This window comes from Pongo pygmaeus, chromosome 2 (genome assembly GCF_028885625.2).
Source record: "Pongo pygmaeus isolate AG05252 chromosome 2, NHGRI_mPonPyg2-v2.0_pri, whole genome shotgun sequence".
NCBI classification, from domain to species: Eukaryota; Metazoa; Chordata; class Mammalia; order Primates; family Hominidae; genus Pongo; species Pongo pygmaeus.
In genome coordinates this window covers 101,210,335-101,226,709 of record NC_085930.1, presented here as the reverse complement: position 1 = coordinate 101,226,709, position 16,375 = coordinate 101,210,335, and the positions used below count along the sequence as shown (strand labels likewise).

Genomic DNA, 16,375 nt, shown 5'->3' with positions numbered 1-16,375 from the left:
AGTTTCCTCAGTTGCACAAAAGAGTTAAGTTCTGGGTTGGCTCATGCTTTTTTGCCTCCCAGAGCAATGGCGCACCCGGGGAGAGGGGTCATCCGCAGTTGCGGTCACAGATGGGAAAATGAGGCCCAGAGACGGGACAGTTCACTCTGGGGCCAGCAGACTCAGTTCTGAGCATGAGGCCAGCAGCCAGGAGAGGAGGCTGCAGGGGGAAATACCAACAAAGCCTAGCCTTTTTGCATCTCCAGTTTTCTTTAACCTGCCCTCCAGCCCTCCTTTGCCTGAGTTCACAACTCAACCCCAGCTGAGTATATCCTGATGCAAGGCCCCCTTCCCTCCACCCAGCAATTATGGCTGGTCACAAAAGCTGGACCATGACCAGACAAAGGGACAGGGATGAAAGTGCTGGTTGTCATGGCAACCTGGTGGGGTTGCTGGGACCCAGGGGAGGGGCCTGGCTGTGTGCCTGAGCCCAGGCATCAGGACGAGACCTCTGAGCATGAGCCAGGGCAGCCTGGCGGCCCACAGGGACCCCCCTCCTGCTCTGGGCCCGCCAAAGCCAGGCATACAATGGCAACCTCAGCCCCTCCATGGGCAGCACCTGCTCCCTGGGCCTCCCCCAGTGGCCCCATTATCCTGCACCTGCTGACCACCGTCCCCCCCCACCTGCTTGCCAGCCCAAGCTCCCTCCCCAGGGCAGGCCCTGCCCATCCTCAGGCCCACCTGCCTTCTCTGAGAGCCAGCCAAGAGGGCTGGGGAACCAGGAGGGATAGCAGGGAAGGCCCTGGGCGGGGACCGAGGGTCCAGCTGCCAAGCCAGCTCTGCCTGGCCAGCAGTGTGTGTGCCTGCAACAAGGCTTTGCTCCAGGACCTCAGTCTGCTCACCTGAAAACTGGGAGCAGCCAATCCTGCCTTCAGGGTCTGCAAGGGCCAGTTTCTCTCTGCTTGGAGGGAGGGCTGAGGCCAGGTTGGGAAGAGAACAGAGATGGGGGTATCTTGGGTCAATACTCTCAGGGCCGCATCTGTTGGACCACGTGGAGACCTGAGCCCTTTCTGTACACTTCAGAGTCACTGCTTAGGTTTGGAGATGACATTTTCCAGAGGCCTCCAAGGATACAGAGGAAGTGGGCAGGAGACCCAGTATTGCCACGCTCTTTTTTTTTTTTTTGAGATGGAGTCTCTCTCTGTCACCCAAGCTGGAGCACAGTGGCACGATCTCGGCTCACTGGAACCTCTGTCTCCTGGGTTCAGGCAGTTCTCCTGCCTCAGCCTCCCATGTAGCTGGGACTACAGGCATGCGCCACCACGTCTGGCTAATTTTCGTATTTGTTTTGTTTTGTTTTGTTTTGTTTTTTGAGACGGAGTCTTGCTCTGTCGCCCAGGCTGGAGTGCAGTGGTGCGATCTCGGCTCACTGCAAGCTCCATCTCCCAGGTTCACGCCATTCTCCTGCCTCAGCCTCCCAAGTAGCTGGGACTACAGGCGCCCACCACCACACCTGGCTAATTTTTTGTATTTTTAGTAGAGATGGGGTTTTACTGCGTTAGCCAGGATGGTCTCGATCTCCAGACCTCGTGATCTGCCCACCTCAGCCTCCGAAAGTGCTGGGATTACAGGTGTGAGCCACCACGCCCAGCCTAATTTTTGTATTTTTTAGTAGAGACAGGGTTTCACCATGTTGCCCACTGGTCTTGAACTCCCAAACTCAAATGATCCGCCCACCTCGGCCTCCCAAAGTGCTGGGATTACAGGCATGAGCCACCACGCCCAGCCAGTGCCAGGCTCTTGAGTACTGGGGAAAGAGAAAGACAGTGGGGTGGGTACTCTCCAGGAGGAGAGTGCTCCACAGGGGGCAGCTGGAGGATGGCTGGGGGCCCTGGTGATGGACAGTCCAGTTCTTCCATAAACAGGGAAACTGAGACTCTAGCAACTATCAGTGTCTGGCGCAAAAGGTAGGCCTGCCTGCCAGCTCCCTGATGCCCCACCTCAGGATGGTGGAGTGGAGGAGGGACAAGGAGTGAGAGGAGTGTGAGGCCAGGCAGATGCCCCTCCTCCTCCTGTAAAGGGAAGTGGGATTCTCATGGCAATAGGTCTTTGTCTCATGGTTTTTTCCTTGCGGCTCCCTATATCCTGCAGGACAGCCCCAGGTTCCCGTCCCACGCTGCCATGACTTTGGGTGAGTCCCCTCCCTTCTTGCCACCTCAGTTTGCAGACCCAGAGTGTGGGAGTGGATTGCCAAGGAAGTTGTCAGCTCTAACTGCCACCCTAGCTGTTTGAATGTCCCTAGGCCAAAGCAGGCAGGCCATTTGCAAGGGGTGATGGGGAGGAGGGCTGCCCCACCTCTTTGGGAGTGAGGGATTCCATCTCTTTGGAACAAACCCTTCCTTACTGACCTGCTGGGAGTTTTTTACACACTCGCTCCTGGAGGTCTGGCAAGGGCAGTGCTTTTGCCAGGAATGGAAGTATTCGGGGCAGGAAAAGTCTTGGTGTCCCTCACACCACTCTGTACTGATGACCCCACCATGACACTGGGTAAGGTTTCTGTTCCTCATTGTGCAGAAGAAAAACTGAGGCCTAACAAAGGAAGGGACTTGCCCGGTGAGTCATCAGAAGAATTCAGGCCTCCTGCCCCGTCCAGAGCCCTTTCTAGGGGTGGATGAAAGGTCAGGCTGGCAGTCTGGTCCCCAAAGTGGCCAGCCTTGGGGGATGAGTGGATGGGAGGGCCCAACTAAGCCTCAGCAAACCCAGGCTCCCTGGAAGGTGGGAGGGGGGCACTTGGTGGGTCACAGGGCCAAGTTGATGAAGTCACCCACTCTGCCAAGATATTACTCAGCTGACGCTCACAAAACTCCTTGAGACTGAGGGAAAATCAGAGGTGCTCAGAGCCTAGTTATAATAAACAGTTTCCTGTGCAGCTCCTGGAGCCCCCCTGGGAAATGTCCTGTGGAAGATGTGTTTGTCTCAGAGCCTGCCATCTGGCGCTTTGGCCCAGGAAGGTGGGGACCAGCAGGCATCCCCACCTCGGGCCGCTGCTCCTGGAGCGCAGAGCCTCAGCATCCTGCACCCTCAGATGGAGGTCAGAGAAAAATAGGCTGGGGGAGAGGAGGTGAGGGTGGGATCATGTGGGGTCATGTGCAACTTGGCTGATGTCAACAGCCACTATCTTTGAGGTGATGGCCCCAATGTGGGTTGCTCTATCTTCCAGTCATTTCTATGGGTCTTTCCTGGACTGACGCATGGGCAGGGCTGCTGAGAAAAGCTGTGCCTCTGCCCCAGCACCCCCTGACCCCATCCATCAAGTCCACCCTCCAGTTGGGAGAAACAGCAGTGACCATCACATGGTAGGGAGTGAGTGGTTCTCTGAGCAGGGTTTCCTGAGAGTGGACCCTTTCAGCTGTGGCCTGTCCGTCTATCCAGCAGCCGCATCCCCTGTGATGTCACTAGCCCACAGCTCAAGCCCAATGTCCTGGTGAGGGACTCAGCAGTGACCATTGTAAGGTCATCTACCAAGTGGTACTGACCATGGTCCTCTGGGGCCCTGAGGAGAGTGTGTGTTCTGTTGTCCAAGGCACTCAGGGAGGGTGTCCTGAGAAGTAGCCCAAGATGGGATGGAAGATCATAGAAAAACAAAGAGGGAAGAGGCTCCGGCAGGGAGGCTGCACAGGAGTAAAGGTGGGCATGGGATTAGGTGGGGGCTGTGATGGATGAAGATTGTCTGTTCATGGGCCAGTGGTCTCCAGTCCTCCAGCCCCCAAGAAACTCCGTTGTACTCCTTGCTTGAGCTCTGGGCTTTCAAGGTCTTGTCTGTCAAGGTGATCATGTGGATCAAAGGAGAATAAATTTTTCTCCATTTTTATTCATCAAAGAAATGATTATGCTGGTCAGAACTGCTGAGGGCACCTGAGCAATGGCAGGGAGGCTTATGTCGGGGAGGCCTGGGGAGGCGGTGAATCCTAGACCTCACCCATTCCCTTCTCTGACACCCCCCGCCCCCGATGCCTGCAACTCACTTTCTTGTGGCATAGCTCAGAGCTCCAGGCCTAGAAAATCAGAGGAAGATCTTGGGGGCCCAAGAGGCAGGCTGGGGGCAGGTGGGGAGTGGGTAGCTCAGCCACTCAGTCTGGATGCCTGTCACCTTCCGTTCTGGCTGGCCGGCCACATGAAGGGCCCATTCTGCTGCCCATTCACAAGGGGCCTTCATCATTGCAGCCAGTGAAGCATTGCTCCCGTCTCAGCCAGCAAGGAGACACAGGGGAGGGGGCGTGCAGACCTGCCATGCCCTCAGACTCCATGCTGGAAAGGCATGGCCCTGGGCCAGGGCATCCTAAGCAGCCCATCTGCCCCAATCCCCCAGCTTCCAGGCCACCAGAGTCCTCAGCAAGGGGCATCTGAGTAAAAGATGGGCAGTGACTCCCCAACTCTTGTAGAAACCTAGTCCTCCCATTTCAACAAGGGTAAGACTGACCTCTCTTCCAGCTTATTCAGGGCAAAAGATGGCCCTCCCATCACAAGAGGGGCAGGAGTCCAGTGGGTTCATGGCTCAGCCCCTCGCTCCTTTCCCAGGGAGCAAGGTAAGTATGGTAGCCTTCAGGACAGGGCAGGAAGACCAAAGCCTGAACCCTTGTGCAGCCATGGGAGAAGACAGCGCATTAGAGGGTAGCCCCTGAGACCCAGGAGAACAGGGACTGACTCACGGTCTCCTTCCAGGGAGGAGAGAGGCAGTCATATCCACAGCCCGCCCTTGAAGAGGGGCGAAGTGGAGCTGGCAAGGCTGCTGGTAAAAGCAGCACCCCCGGCCCCCACCCCTCAAGTCCATTCTCCAGTTGGGAGAAACAGCAGTGACCATCACATGGTAAGCAGTGAGTGGTTCTGTGAGCTGGGCCTCCTGAGAGTGGACCCTTTCAGCTGTGGCCTGTCCATCTGTCCAGCAGCCACAGCCCCTGTGATGTCACCAGCCCACTGTGTTGCTTGGCAACTTTCCAGGATTAGCATTCTGTCCCTCTCATCCCTGACGTCCCACCATAGGCTGATGTTGCCGTGGCAACCCGGATGGATGCTGCAGCTTTTTGGACAGCTGTACCCAGTGTGGGAAGTGCCAGGCAAAAGCAGGGAAGCAGGTGCCTCTCTACAGGCCAAGGGGGGTACCCAGCCTATATGCAGACCTACTGAGCAACCAGACTGCCCTAAACAGGGCTTTGGGGTCCCTGTCCCTTCTAAGAGCTGTGGACACCTTGCCTCCAGTTCCCCTCACACTTTCTTCCTTCTGCAGTGATCACTGAGTACCTGTGTGAATGCCAACAAGAAAAATAAAACCACAGTTTGGATTCAGGAAAGGTTGCACCAGCATCAGGTCTTGAAGGGTGAGTAGGAGTCCGCCAGATGCAGGAGTGGATGGAGACAGGTTCTAGACAGAGGAAGCAGAAGCCTGTGCAAAGGCTGAACCACTGTCTCCAGGCACAGCTTACACCCTGCCTCTAGGTTCCTCATGGCCTGGCCTGTCCGTCTTTCCCACTCAATACACTTTATGGTGGGGATAAGGTCCAATTCAGTTCCAGACACTTAGTGCCCAGCAACAGGCCTGGCACCAAGCCAGCACGACTAAAATGCCAAGTAAATTTCAACATCAGGGCCTATGACCTCCCCTAGTACTAACCGTCTCAGCAAGTCTGTTTCCCCATCTATGAAATGGGGCCAGTTTTGAAAGGCTCTGGGCAGGGGTTCTCAGGTACAGATGGGGTGATGTTTTTCTTTTGGTTCTTTTGGTTTGTAAACCACTTCTTTCCCTTACAGAAAAAATTGGAAGACTGGTACAGTGGACATCTGTGACTTTCAGATTCCCTAATTGTTATATTGCAGCACTTTTGCTTTATCTCCTCTTTCTCTTTTTATCTAGCTATGCTTACCTATATATATAATTTTTGCTGAGCCATTTGAAAGGAAATTGTAGCGGACATTCTGACGTGTTTGTTGAAACACTTCAAGCCACATCAACTAAGGACAGTCTGTCTGATACAACCACAGTAGCATTATCACATCTAAGAAAATTAACAATAATTCAATATTCAGAATAGGGCAGGAGGATCAAAACCTGAACCCATGCCAGGTCCTGAGAGGAGATGAGGGGCATCAGAGGGTGGGCGTCTGAGCCGAGGGGTGTCGGGCGCATCCACTGCCCAGCAGAAGCGGCGGCCTGAGTGGAGTCACCGTGCAATGGGTGGGTGTGGCTTTGTGAGCCAAGCCCCAGGAGAACCAGAACCCACCTTTTCCTCAGTGCCCTGACCAGCTGTCCCGCAGCTGTGGCTTAAATGCCAACTCCCAATTCGTAAATTTCTCCAATTATTCCTCCCCAAATTATTTACCTATGTATATGTATTTAAATCAGGATTTAATCAAAGTTCTCTCGCTGCATTTAGCTGTTTCGCTGCTTACTCTAAAAGGGCACAGGAGGGAAGATGGGTGGGTAATGGAGCCTAGAAGAGTGACGCTCCCTGGTCGGCCCTAATCCTGCCGATCGGGGCACGTGCTGGAACATCCCAGTCCCAGCGTCCTGGGCGGAAGTAACCGAGACCTGGAGTTGGTGGGTAGGTATGGGTTCAGGCTGGGGAGGTTCGCGGACGGAAGCTCCCGCCCTGCGGTGCCGGATGGCCCCGCCCCTTAGCAACGGCCTAGCGTCCCTCCCTAGAGAAGGGGCTAACGCATCCCCGCACTGCTCGGTGGAACCGGTAGGTCGGTGAAACGGCGGGGTTGCGGGGCCAGCGCGGGCAGCGGGACCTCGAAAAGGCGCGGAGGGCGAGTGGACGGGGGTGGGGAATGGGGTCTCCCAGGAGTGCTGGTTGCTGAGCCTTGGCCAGGGGGAAGGAAGGGAGGTGCACTTTATTTTATTATTTTTGAGACGGAGTCTCGCTCTGTCGCCCAGGCTGGAGTGCAATGGCGCGATCTCGGCTCACTGCACCCTCCACCTCCCGGGTTCGAGCGATTCTCCAGCCTCAGCCTCCTGAATAGCTGGGATTATAGGCACCCGCCATCATGCCGGCTAATTTTTGTATTTTTGTAGAGACAGGGTTTCACCCTGTTGACCAAGCTGGTCTTAAACTCCTGACCTCAGGTGATCCGCCCGCCTTGGCCTAAGTGTTTGGATTACAGGCGTGAGCCACTGCGCCAGGCCTGGAGGTGCACTTCAAACAGCCTTGCAGTGAAGTCCTGTACTTGCCAGACCAGTTTTTGGGCCCCATCCCCATGCTGAGCATGTGGCAGTCCCATCAGCTACCCAATCCCTCGCCAGATCCGTACCAGAGTTGTTACAGAGGTCAACTTCATTCCCTTCTCCACTTCGCCCATCTATTAGTTCATTTGTTCACACAATCATTCAGCAAGTACTTTCTAGGCACCAGCTGTGTGCCAAGCCCATGCCAGTCTCATGCTAGGTGCTAGGTGCCAAGTTTCCAGAGATCAGCGTTACTTGAAAATGCCTGCACAGCTGACAGGAAAGACAGATGTGCACATGTAATGCAGGGAGACGTACACTGGAGGGGAAAGACACAGTTGTGGGGGGAAGTTTGCATCGGGTGAATGCTTCAAAACGGTGGAGAGAACCACAAGCCTGGGGGAGCAATAATCATTCATGGTGTTGTTTGCCTGGTTGCCCCAAGGGCAGATACTTCCCAAGTCCCTTAAAGTCACAGATCCATTTGTCTGCTTATGCAGAACCCCGGGGTGTGAAATGGATAAAGGTACAGGATCCTTGTTGAATCAGGGGTGAGTGGCATAGAAGCCCTCCTGCTTATGTGGCTCCCCACAGGCACCCACTTTGCAGAATCTCAGCACCCAGTTGGAGAACCACTGTTGTGGTGCTAGAACATGGACCTTTGGGTCAGCCAGAAGTGAAGACCTCAGTTTCCATTCTGGTTCTGCCAAGTGTTTGGTTGTGTGACCTTTGCAAGTTTCTTTACTTTCCTGGGCCCTAGTTTCCTCAACTGTAAATTGGCAATAATAGTAGTACCTGCTATGAGGTTGGAATACCCCTATTCATCTGTGTCTATTCAGCCAAGTGGTTGGCTACTGGTTGAGTCAAGTGGGGTTGAATGTCAGTGAATCCAACCAGAAGCTTCCTCTGGCTCAAGCCAACAGGGCTCCCAGGTGATCTGAGTGGGGAGAAAGAAGAATTTGGGTTCAAATTTCAACTGTGGCTCTTGCTGGCTCTGTGACCTTGGGCAGGTCACTTAACTTCTCTGAGCTTTGTCTTCCTGCCTCTGAGAAATGAGGATACTCTCAGTTCCCACCTCAGAAGTTTAAATGAGATGATGCATAAAATAAGTCTAAGCCACCAATAACGTTCACCATTCCCAACACTGTGCCCACCAGGGCCACCCCTGCCATCTCACTGGCCAGTTCCCTTCAACATACAGGGGGAACTGCCCAGAATAACCAGAGGCAGAAGCCTTGCTGGGAGCCATGTCCTTCTCCCTCCTGCCAGTCACACTCATTCCCAGGCAGAGACTGCTGTCACCCATGAGGCCGCGGCAGGAGGCAGACTGGGTCTTTCTTTCTGTCTGTCTGTCTAGGTCCTGAGTATACTGGTAATGCACAGGTGCACAGAGTTGGGGCAGGGCTGGAAGGGAGCCATTGTGAAGGGCTGAGGGATGGAGGGGAAACAGGTTCTGAGTTTGCAGCTCACTCTCACACCTTCTTTGGGACACACCTCGGTGCATCTCCCCCACTGCCAGCTTGCCTGGAGGGAAACAGTTTACCGGGGCAGCAAGTTCACCCATTATGGATTCCTTTTGCCCCCAGCAACCCTGCAGTTTCCTGGACATTTGCACATCTGTTATCTCCGAAGATCCTTATAACTCCTTATAATGCATCAGTAAAGCAAACCAAGCATGTTCAGGCCCATCTGAGAGCTGAGGAAGTCATGGAATGGAATGCTCTCCTGTGGAGCTGGGACCCTGGCCTCTCCAAGCCCTGCTCTGTTGGGTGATTTTGTTCAAAGATGAAACATACATCTGTGGGTTTGCAGCATGATGAAGCTGAGCCCCAAGGGGTCCTCTGTTCTTTAGGGTGCTCCGGGAAGGGTTGGTGACTATTAGACAGGTGGGTCAGACTCGGCATTGTCTTCAGCACCTGCCGTGGGAGGCAGCTGGCCACCAGAGACTGGATTCAGGGAGCAGAGTTCCGCTGGGGGAGGCCGGGCAGGCCCGACTGGCTGGAGGCAGGTCGGCCTTTGGGCTGAGTGTCTGGGGCTTCCTGCCAGAGTCCCATCTGCCCTTCTTCGGCCTTCAGGCGCCCTGACAACTCACCACTCCCTTCTTAGAAATGGACTCAGCTGCTGCATGCTGCTTCAGCACTGCTGGGTAGTTTTGCTCTAGACAGCCCTGGCCACCCACCCCACTCCTCAAGTCAGTGCAGGCAAGGGCCTCCTGCCGTGATCCCTCAGGAGGCCTACACTAGCACAAAACACCCAGCAAAAGGAGTGCCCTGTTCTTCAAGCTCTTGGCTGTCTCAGTGTGCAGAAGGGATGGGAAAATGGGATGGGGCCGGGGAAGGGGGGCTTGCTTGGGCTAGGCCTCTATTTCCTTTCGTTAAGATGCTTTCCTTTTCTTTCTTTCTTTTTTTTTTTTTTTTTTTTTTGACGGAATCTTGCTCTGTTACCTAGGCTGGAATGCAGTGGCATGATCTTGGCTCCTTGCAACCTCTTTCTCCCGGGTTCAAGCGATTCTCCTGCCTCAGCCTCCGGAGTAGCTAGGACTACAAATGTGCACCAACACACCCAGCTAATTTTTGTATTTTTAGTAGAGATGGGGTTTTGCCATGTTGACCAGGCTGGTCTCTAACTCCTGACCTCAAGTGATCCACCCATGTCAGCCTCCCAAAGTGCTGGGATTACAGGCGTGAGCCACCAAGCCTGGCCATTTCTTTTTTCTTTTTTCTTTTTTTTTTTTTTCGAGATGGAGTTTTGCTCTTGTCATGCAGGCTGGGGTGCAATGGCACGATCTCAGCTCACTGCAACCTCTGCCTCCCAGCTTCAAGTGATTCTCCTGCCTCAGCCTCCCAAGTAGCTGGGATTACATGCATGTGCCACCACACCTGGCTAATTTTGTATTTTTAGTAGAAATGGGTTTTCACTGTGTTGGTCAGGCTGATCTCAAACTCCTGACTTCAGGTGATCCACCCACCTTGGCCTCCCAAAGTGCTGGGATTATAGGAGTGAGCCACCGCCCCGGCCTCTTTTTTTCTTTTTTAATTAATTAATTAATTAATTTATTATTATTATACTTTAGGTTTTAGGGTACATGTGCGCAATGTGCAGGTTACATATGTATACATGTGCCATGCTGATGCGCTGCACCCACTAACTCATCTAGCATTAGGTATATCTCCCAATGCTATCCCTCCCCTCTCCCCCCACCCCACAACAGTCCCCAGAGTGTGATGTTCCCCTTCCTGTGTCCATGTGTTCTCCTTGTTCAATTCCCACCTATGAGTGAGAATATGCGGTGTTTGGTTTTTTGTTCTTGCAATGGTTTACTGAGAATGATGATTTCCAATTTCATCCATGTCCCTACAAAGGACATGAACTCATCATTTTTTATGGCTGCATACTATTCCATGGTGTATATGTGCCACATTTTCTTAATCCAGTCTATCATTGTTGGACATTTGGGTTGGTTCCAAGTCTTTGCTATTGTGAATAATGCCACAATAAACATACGTGTGCATGTGTCTTCATAGCAGCATGGTTTATAGTCCTTTGGGTATATACCCAGTAATGGGATGGCTGGGTCAAATGGAATTTCTAGTTCTAGATCCCTGAGGAATCGCCACACTGACTTCCACAATGGTTGAACTAGTTTACAGTCCCACCAACAGTGTAAAAGTGTTCCTATTTCTCCACATCCTCTCCAGCACCTGTTGTTTCCTGACTTTTTAATGATTGCCATTCTAAGTGGTGTGAGATGGTATCTCATTGTGGTTTTGATTTGCATTTCTCTGATGGCCAGTGATGGTGAGCATTTTTTCATGTGTTTTTTGGCTGCATAAATGTCTTCTTTTGAGAAGTGTCTGTTCATGTCCTTCGCCCACTTTTTGATGGGGTTGTTTGGTTTTTTCTTGTAAATTTGTTTGAGTTCATTGTAGATTCTGGATATTAGCCCTTTGTCAGATGAGTAGGTTGCGAAAATTTTCTCCCATTTTGTAGGTTGCCTGTTCACTCTGATGGTAGTTTCTTTTGCTGTGCAGAAGCTCTTTAGTTTAATTAGATCCCATTTGTCAATTTTGGCTTTTGTTGCCATTGCTTTTGGTGTTTTAGACATGAAGTCCTTGCCCATGCCTATGTCCTGAATGGTAATGCCTAGGTTTTCTTCTAGGGTTTTGATGGTTTTAGGTCTAACATTTAAGTCTTTAATCCACCTTGAATTGATTTTTGTATAAGGTGTAAGGAAGGGATCCAGTTTCAGCTTTCTACATGTGGCTAGCCAGTTTTCCCAGCACCATTTATTAAATAGGGAATCCTTTCCCCATTGCTTGTTTTTCTCAGGTTTGTCAAAGATCAGATAGTTGTAGATATGCGGCATTATTTCTGAGGGCTCTGTTCTGTTCCATTGATCTATATCTCTGTTTTGGTACCAGTACCATGCTGTTTTGGTTACTGTAGCCTTGTAGTATAGTTTGAAGTCAGATAGCGTGATGCCTCCAGCTTTGTTCTTTTGGCTTAGGTTTGACTTGGCGATGCGGGCTCTTTTTTGGTTCCATATGAACTTTAAAATAGTTTTTTCCAATTCTGTGAGGAAAGTCCTTGGTAGCTTGATGGGGATGGCATTGAATCTGTAAATTACCTTGGGCAATATGGCCATTTTCACGATATTGATTCTTCCTACCCATGAGCATGGAATGTTCTTCCATTTGTTTGTGTCCTCTTTTATTTCCTTGAGCAGTGGTTTCTAGTTCTCCTTGAAGAGGTCCTTCACGTCCCTTGTAAGTTGGATTCCTAGGTATTTTATTCTCTTTGAAGCAATTGTGAATGGGAGTTCACTCATGATTTGGCTCTCTGTTTGTCTGTTGTTGGTGTATAAGAATGCTTGTGATTTTTGTACATTGATTTTGTATCCTGAGACTTTGCTGAAGTTGCTTATCAGCTTAAGGAGATTGTGGGCTGAGACAATGGGGTTTTCTAGATATACAATCATGTCGTCTGCAAACAGGGACAATTTGACTTCCTCTTTTCCTAATTGAATACCCTTTATTTCCTTCTCCTGCCTAATTGCCCTGGCCAGAACTTCCAACACTATGTTGAATAGGAGTGGTGAGAGAGGGCATCCCTGTCTTGTGCCAATTTTCAAAGGGAATGCTTCCAGTTTTTGCCCATTCAGTATGATATTGGCTGTGGGTTTGTCATAGATAGCTCTTATTATTTTGAGATACGTCCCATCAATACCTAATTTATTGAGAGTTTTTAGCATGAAGGGTTGTTGAATTTTGTCAAAGGCCTTTTCTGCATCTATTGAGATAATCATGTGGTTTTTGTCTTTGGTTCTGTTTATATGCTGGATTACATTTATTGATTTGCGTACATTGAACCAGCCTTGCATCCCAGGGATGAAGCCCACTTGATCATGGTGAATAAGCTTTTTGATGTGCTGCTGGATTCGGTTTGCCAGTATTTTATTGAGGATTTTTGCATCAATGTTTATCAAGGATATTGGTCTAAAATACTCTTTTTTTGTTGTGTCTCTGCCCGGCTTTGGTATCAGGATGATGCTGGCCTCATAAAATGAGTTAGGGAGGATTCCCTCTTTTTCTATTGATTGGAGTAGTTTCAGAAGGAATGGTACCAGTTCCTCCTTGTACCTCTGGTAGAATTCGGCTGTGAATCCATCTGGTCCTGGACTCTTTTTGGTTGGTAAGCTATTGATTATTGCCACAATTTCAGCTCCTGTTATTGGTCTATTCAGAGATTCAACTTCTTCCTGGTTTAGTCTTGGGAGAGTGTATGTGTCGAGGAATTTATCCATTTCTTCTAGATTTTCTAGTTTATTTGCGTAGAGGTGTTTGTAGTATTCTCTGATGGTAGTTTGTATTTCTGTGGGATCAGTGGTGATATCCCCTTTATCATTTTTTATTGCAGCTATTTGATTCTTCTCTCTTTTTTTCTTTATTAATCTTGCTAGCAGTCTATCAATTTTGTTGATCCTTTCAAAAAACCAGCTCCTGGATTCATTAATTTTTTGAAGGGTTTTTTGTGTCTCTATTTCCTTCAGTTCTGCTCTGATTTTAGTTATTTCTTGCCTTCTGCTAGCTTTTGAATGTGTTTGCTCTTGCTTTTCTAGTTCTTTTAATTGTGATGTTAGGGTGTCAATTTTGTATCTTTCCTGCGTTCTCTTGTGGGCATTTAGTGCTATAAATTTCCCTCTACACACTGCTTTGAATGCGTCCCAGAGATTCTGGTATGTTGTGTCTTGGTTTTCGTTGGTTTCAAAGAACATCTTTATTTCTGCCTTCATTTCGTTATGTACCCAGTAGTCATTCAGGAGCAGGTTGTTCAGTTTCCATGTAGTTGAGCGGGTTTGAGTGAGATTCTTAATCCTGAGTTCTAGCTTGATTGCACTGTGATCTGAGAGGTAGTTTGTTATAATTTCTGTTCTTTTACATTTACTGAGGAGAGCTTTACTTCCAACTATGTGGTCAATTTTGGAATAGGTGTGGTGTGGTGCTGAAAAAAATGTATATTCTGTTGATTTGGGGTGGAGAGTTCTGTAGATGTCTATTAAGTCTGCTTGGTGCAGAGCTGAGTTCAATTCCTGGGTATCCTTGTTGACTCTCTGTCTCGTTGATCTGTCTAATGTTGACAGTGGGGTGTTAAAGTCTCCCATTATTAATGTGTGGGAGTCTAAGTCTCTTTGTAGGTCACTCAGGACTTGCTTTATGAATCTGGGTGCTCCAGTATTGGGTGCATATATATTTAGGATAGTTAGCTCTTCTTGTTGAATTGATCCCTTTACCATTATGTAATGGCCTTCTTTGTCTCTTTTGATCTTTGTTGGTTTAAAGTCTGTTTTATCAGAGACTAGGATTGCAACCCCTGCCTTTTTTTGTTTTCCATTTGCTTGGTAGATCTTCCTCCATCCTTTTGTTTTGAGCCTATGTGTGTCTCTGCATGTGAGATGGGTTTCCTGAATACAGCACACTGATGGGTCTTGACTCTTTATCCAATTTGCCAGTCTGTGTCTTTTAATTGGAGCATTTAGTCCATTTACATTTAAAGTTAATATTGTTATGTGTGAATTTGATCCTGTCATTATGATGTTAGCTGGTTATTTTGCTCGTTAGTTGATGCAGTCTCTTCCTAGTCTCGATGGTCTTTACATTTTGGCACGATTTTGCAGCGACTGGTACCGGTTGTGCCTTTCCATGTTTAGCGCTTCCTTCAGGAGCTCTTTTAGGGCAGGCCTGGTGGTGACAAAATCTCTCAGCATTTGCTTGTCTGTAAAGTATTTTATTTCTCTTTCACTTATGAAGCTTAGTTTGGCTGGATATGAAATTCTGGGTTGAAAATTCTTTTCTTTAAGAATGTTGAATATTGGCCCCCACTCTCTTCTGGCTTGTAGCGTTTCTGCCGAGAGATCCGCTGTTAGTCTGATGGGCCTCCCTTTGAGGGTAACCTGACCTTTCTCTCTGGCTGCCCTTAACATTTTTTCCTTCATTTCAACTTTGGTGAATCTGACAATTATGCGTCTTGGAGTTGCTCTTCTCGAGGAGTATCTTTGTGGCGTTCTCTGTATTTCCTGAATCTGAATGTTGGCCTGCCTTGCTAGATTGGGGAAATTCTCCTGGATAATATCCTGCAGAGTGTTTTCCAACTTGGTTCCATTGTCCCCGTCATTTTCAGGTACACCAATCAGACGTAGATTTGGTCTTTTCACATAGTCCCATATTTCTTGGAGGCTTTGCTCGTTTCTTTTTATTCTTTTTTCTCTAAACTTCCCTTCTCGCTTCATTTCATTCATTTCATCTTCCATCGCTGATACCCTTTCTTCCATTTGATCGCATCGGCTCCTGAGGCTTCTGCATTCTTCACGTAGTTCTTGAGCCTTGGTTTTCAGCTCCATCAGCTCCTTTAAGTACTTCTCTGTATTGGTTATTCTAGTTATACATTCTTCTAAATTTTTTTCAAAGTTTTCAACTTCTTTGCCTTTGGTTTGAATATCCTCCCGTAGCTCGGAGTAATTTGATCGTCTGAAGCCTTCTTCTCTCAGCTCGTCAAAGTCATTCTTCGTCCAGCTTTGTTCCGTTGCTGGTGAGGAACTGCATTCCTTTGGAGGAGGAGAGGCGCTCTGCTTTTTAGAGTTTCCAGTTTTTCTGCTCTGTTTTTTCCCCATCTTTGTGGTTTTATCTACTTTTGGTCTTTGATGATGGTGATGTACAGATGGGTTTTTGGTGTGGATGTCCTTTCTGTTTGTTAGTTTTCCTTCTAACAGACAGGACCCTCAGCTGCAGGTCTGTTGGAGTACCTGGCCGGCCGTGTGAGGTGTCAGTCTGCCCCTGCTGGGGGGTGCCTCCCAGTTAGGCTGCTCGGGGGTCAGGGGTCAGGGACCCACTTGAGGAGGCAGTCTGCCCGTTCTCAGATCTCCAGCTGCGTGCTGGGAGAACCACTGCTCTCTTCAAAGCTGTCAGACAGGGACATTTAAGTCTGCAGAGGTTACTGCTGTCTTTTTGTTTGTCTGTGCCCTGCGCCCAGAGGTGGAGCCTACAGAGGCGGGCAGGCCTCATTGAGCTGTGGTGGGCTCCACCCAGTTCCAGCTTCCCAGCTGCTTTGTTTACCTAAGCAAGCCTGGGCAATGGCGAGCGCCGCTCCCCCAGCCTCGCTGCCGCCTTGCAATTTGATCTCAGACTGCTGTGCTAGCAATCAGCGAGACTCCGTGGGCGTAGGACCCTCTGAGCCAGGTGCGGGATATAATCTCCTGTTGCGCCGTTTTTTAAGCCCGTCGGAAAAGCGCAGTATTCGGGTGGGAGTGACCCGATTTTCCAGGTGCCGTCTGTCACCCCTTTCTTTGACTAGGAAAGGGAACTCCCTGACCCCTTGCGCTTCCCGAGTGAGGCAATGTCTCGGCCTTCTTCGGCTCGCGCACGGTGTGCGCACCCACTGACCTGCGTCCACTGTCTGGCACTCCCTAGTGAGATGAACCCAGTACCTCAGATGGAAATGCAGAAATCACCTGTCTTCTGCGTTGCTCACGCTGGGAGCTGTAGACCGAAGCTGTTCCTATTCGGCCATCTTGGCTCCTCCCCGCTTTTTTCTAATTGCAATTTTTATTGAGATAATTGTAGACCCCCTTTTTATTTTTTGCACTAGCATTATGTACAAACCTCTTCTTCGCCATACCCTTGT

General features: G+C 49.8%; 1 protein-coding gene across 1 annotated transcript in view; it reads left to right on the top strand.

Moving 5' to 3' along the window:
• Positions 1-459: 459 nt before the first annotated feature.
• DNAH1 (dynein axonemal heavy chain 1) overlaps positions 460-16,375 on the top strand; it is a 94,724-nt gene continuing 78,808 nt past the window's right edge. Inside the window, exons 1-7 of the mRNA XM_054483745.1 lie at positions 460-1,946; positions 2,131-2,170; positions 2,910-3,070; positions 3,200-3,666; positions 4,471-4,565; positions 4,702-4,846; positions 5,264-5,354. The gene's annotated coding sequence lies outside the window, so the exon portion shown is untranslated. The remainder of the gene's footprint in view (positions 1,947-2,130; positions 2,171-2,909; positions 3,071-3,199; positions 3,667-4,470; positions 4,566-4,701; positions 4,847-5,263; positions 5,355-16,375) is intronic.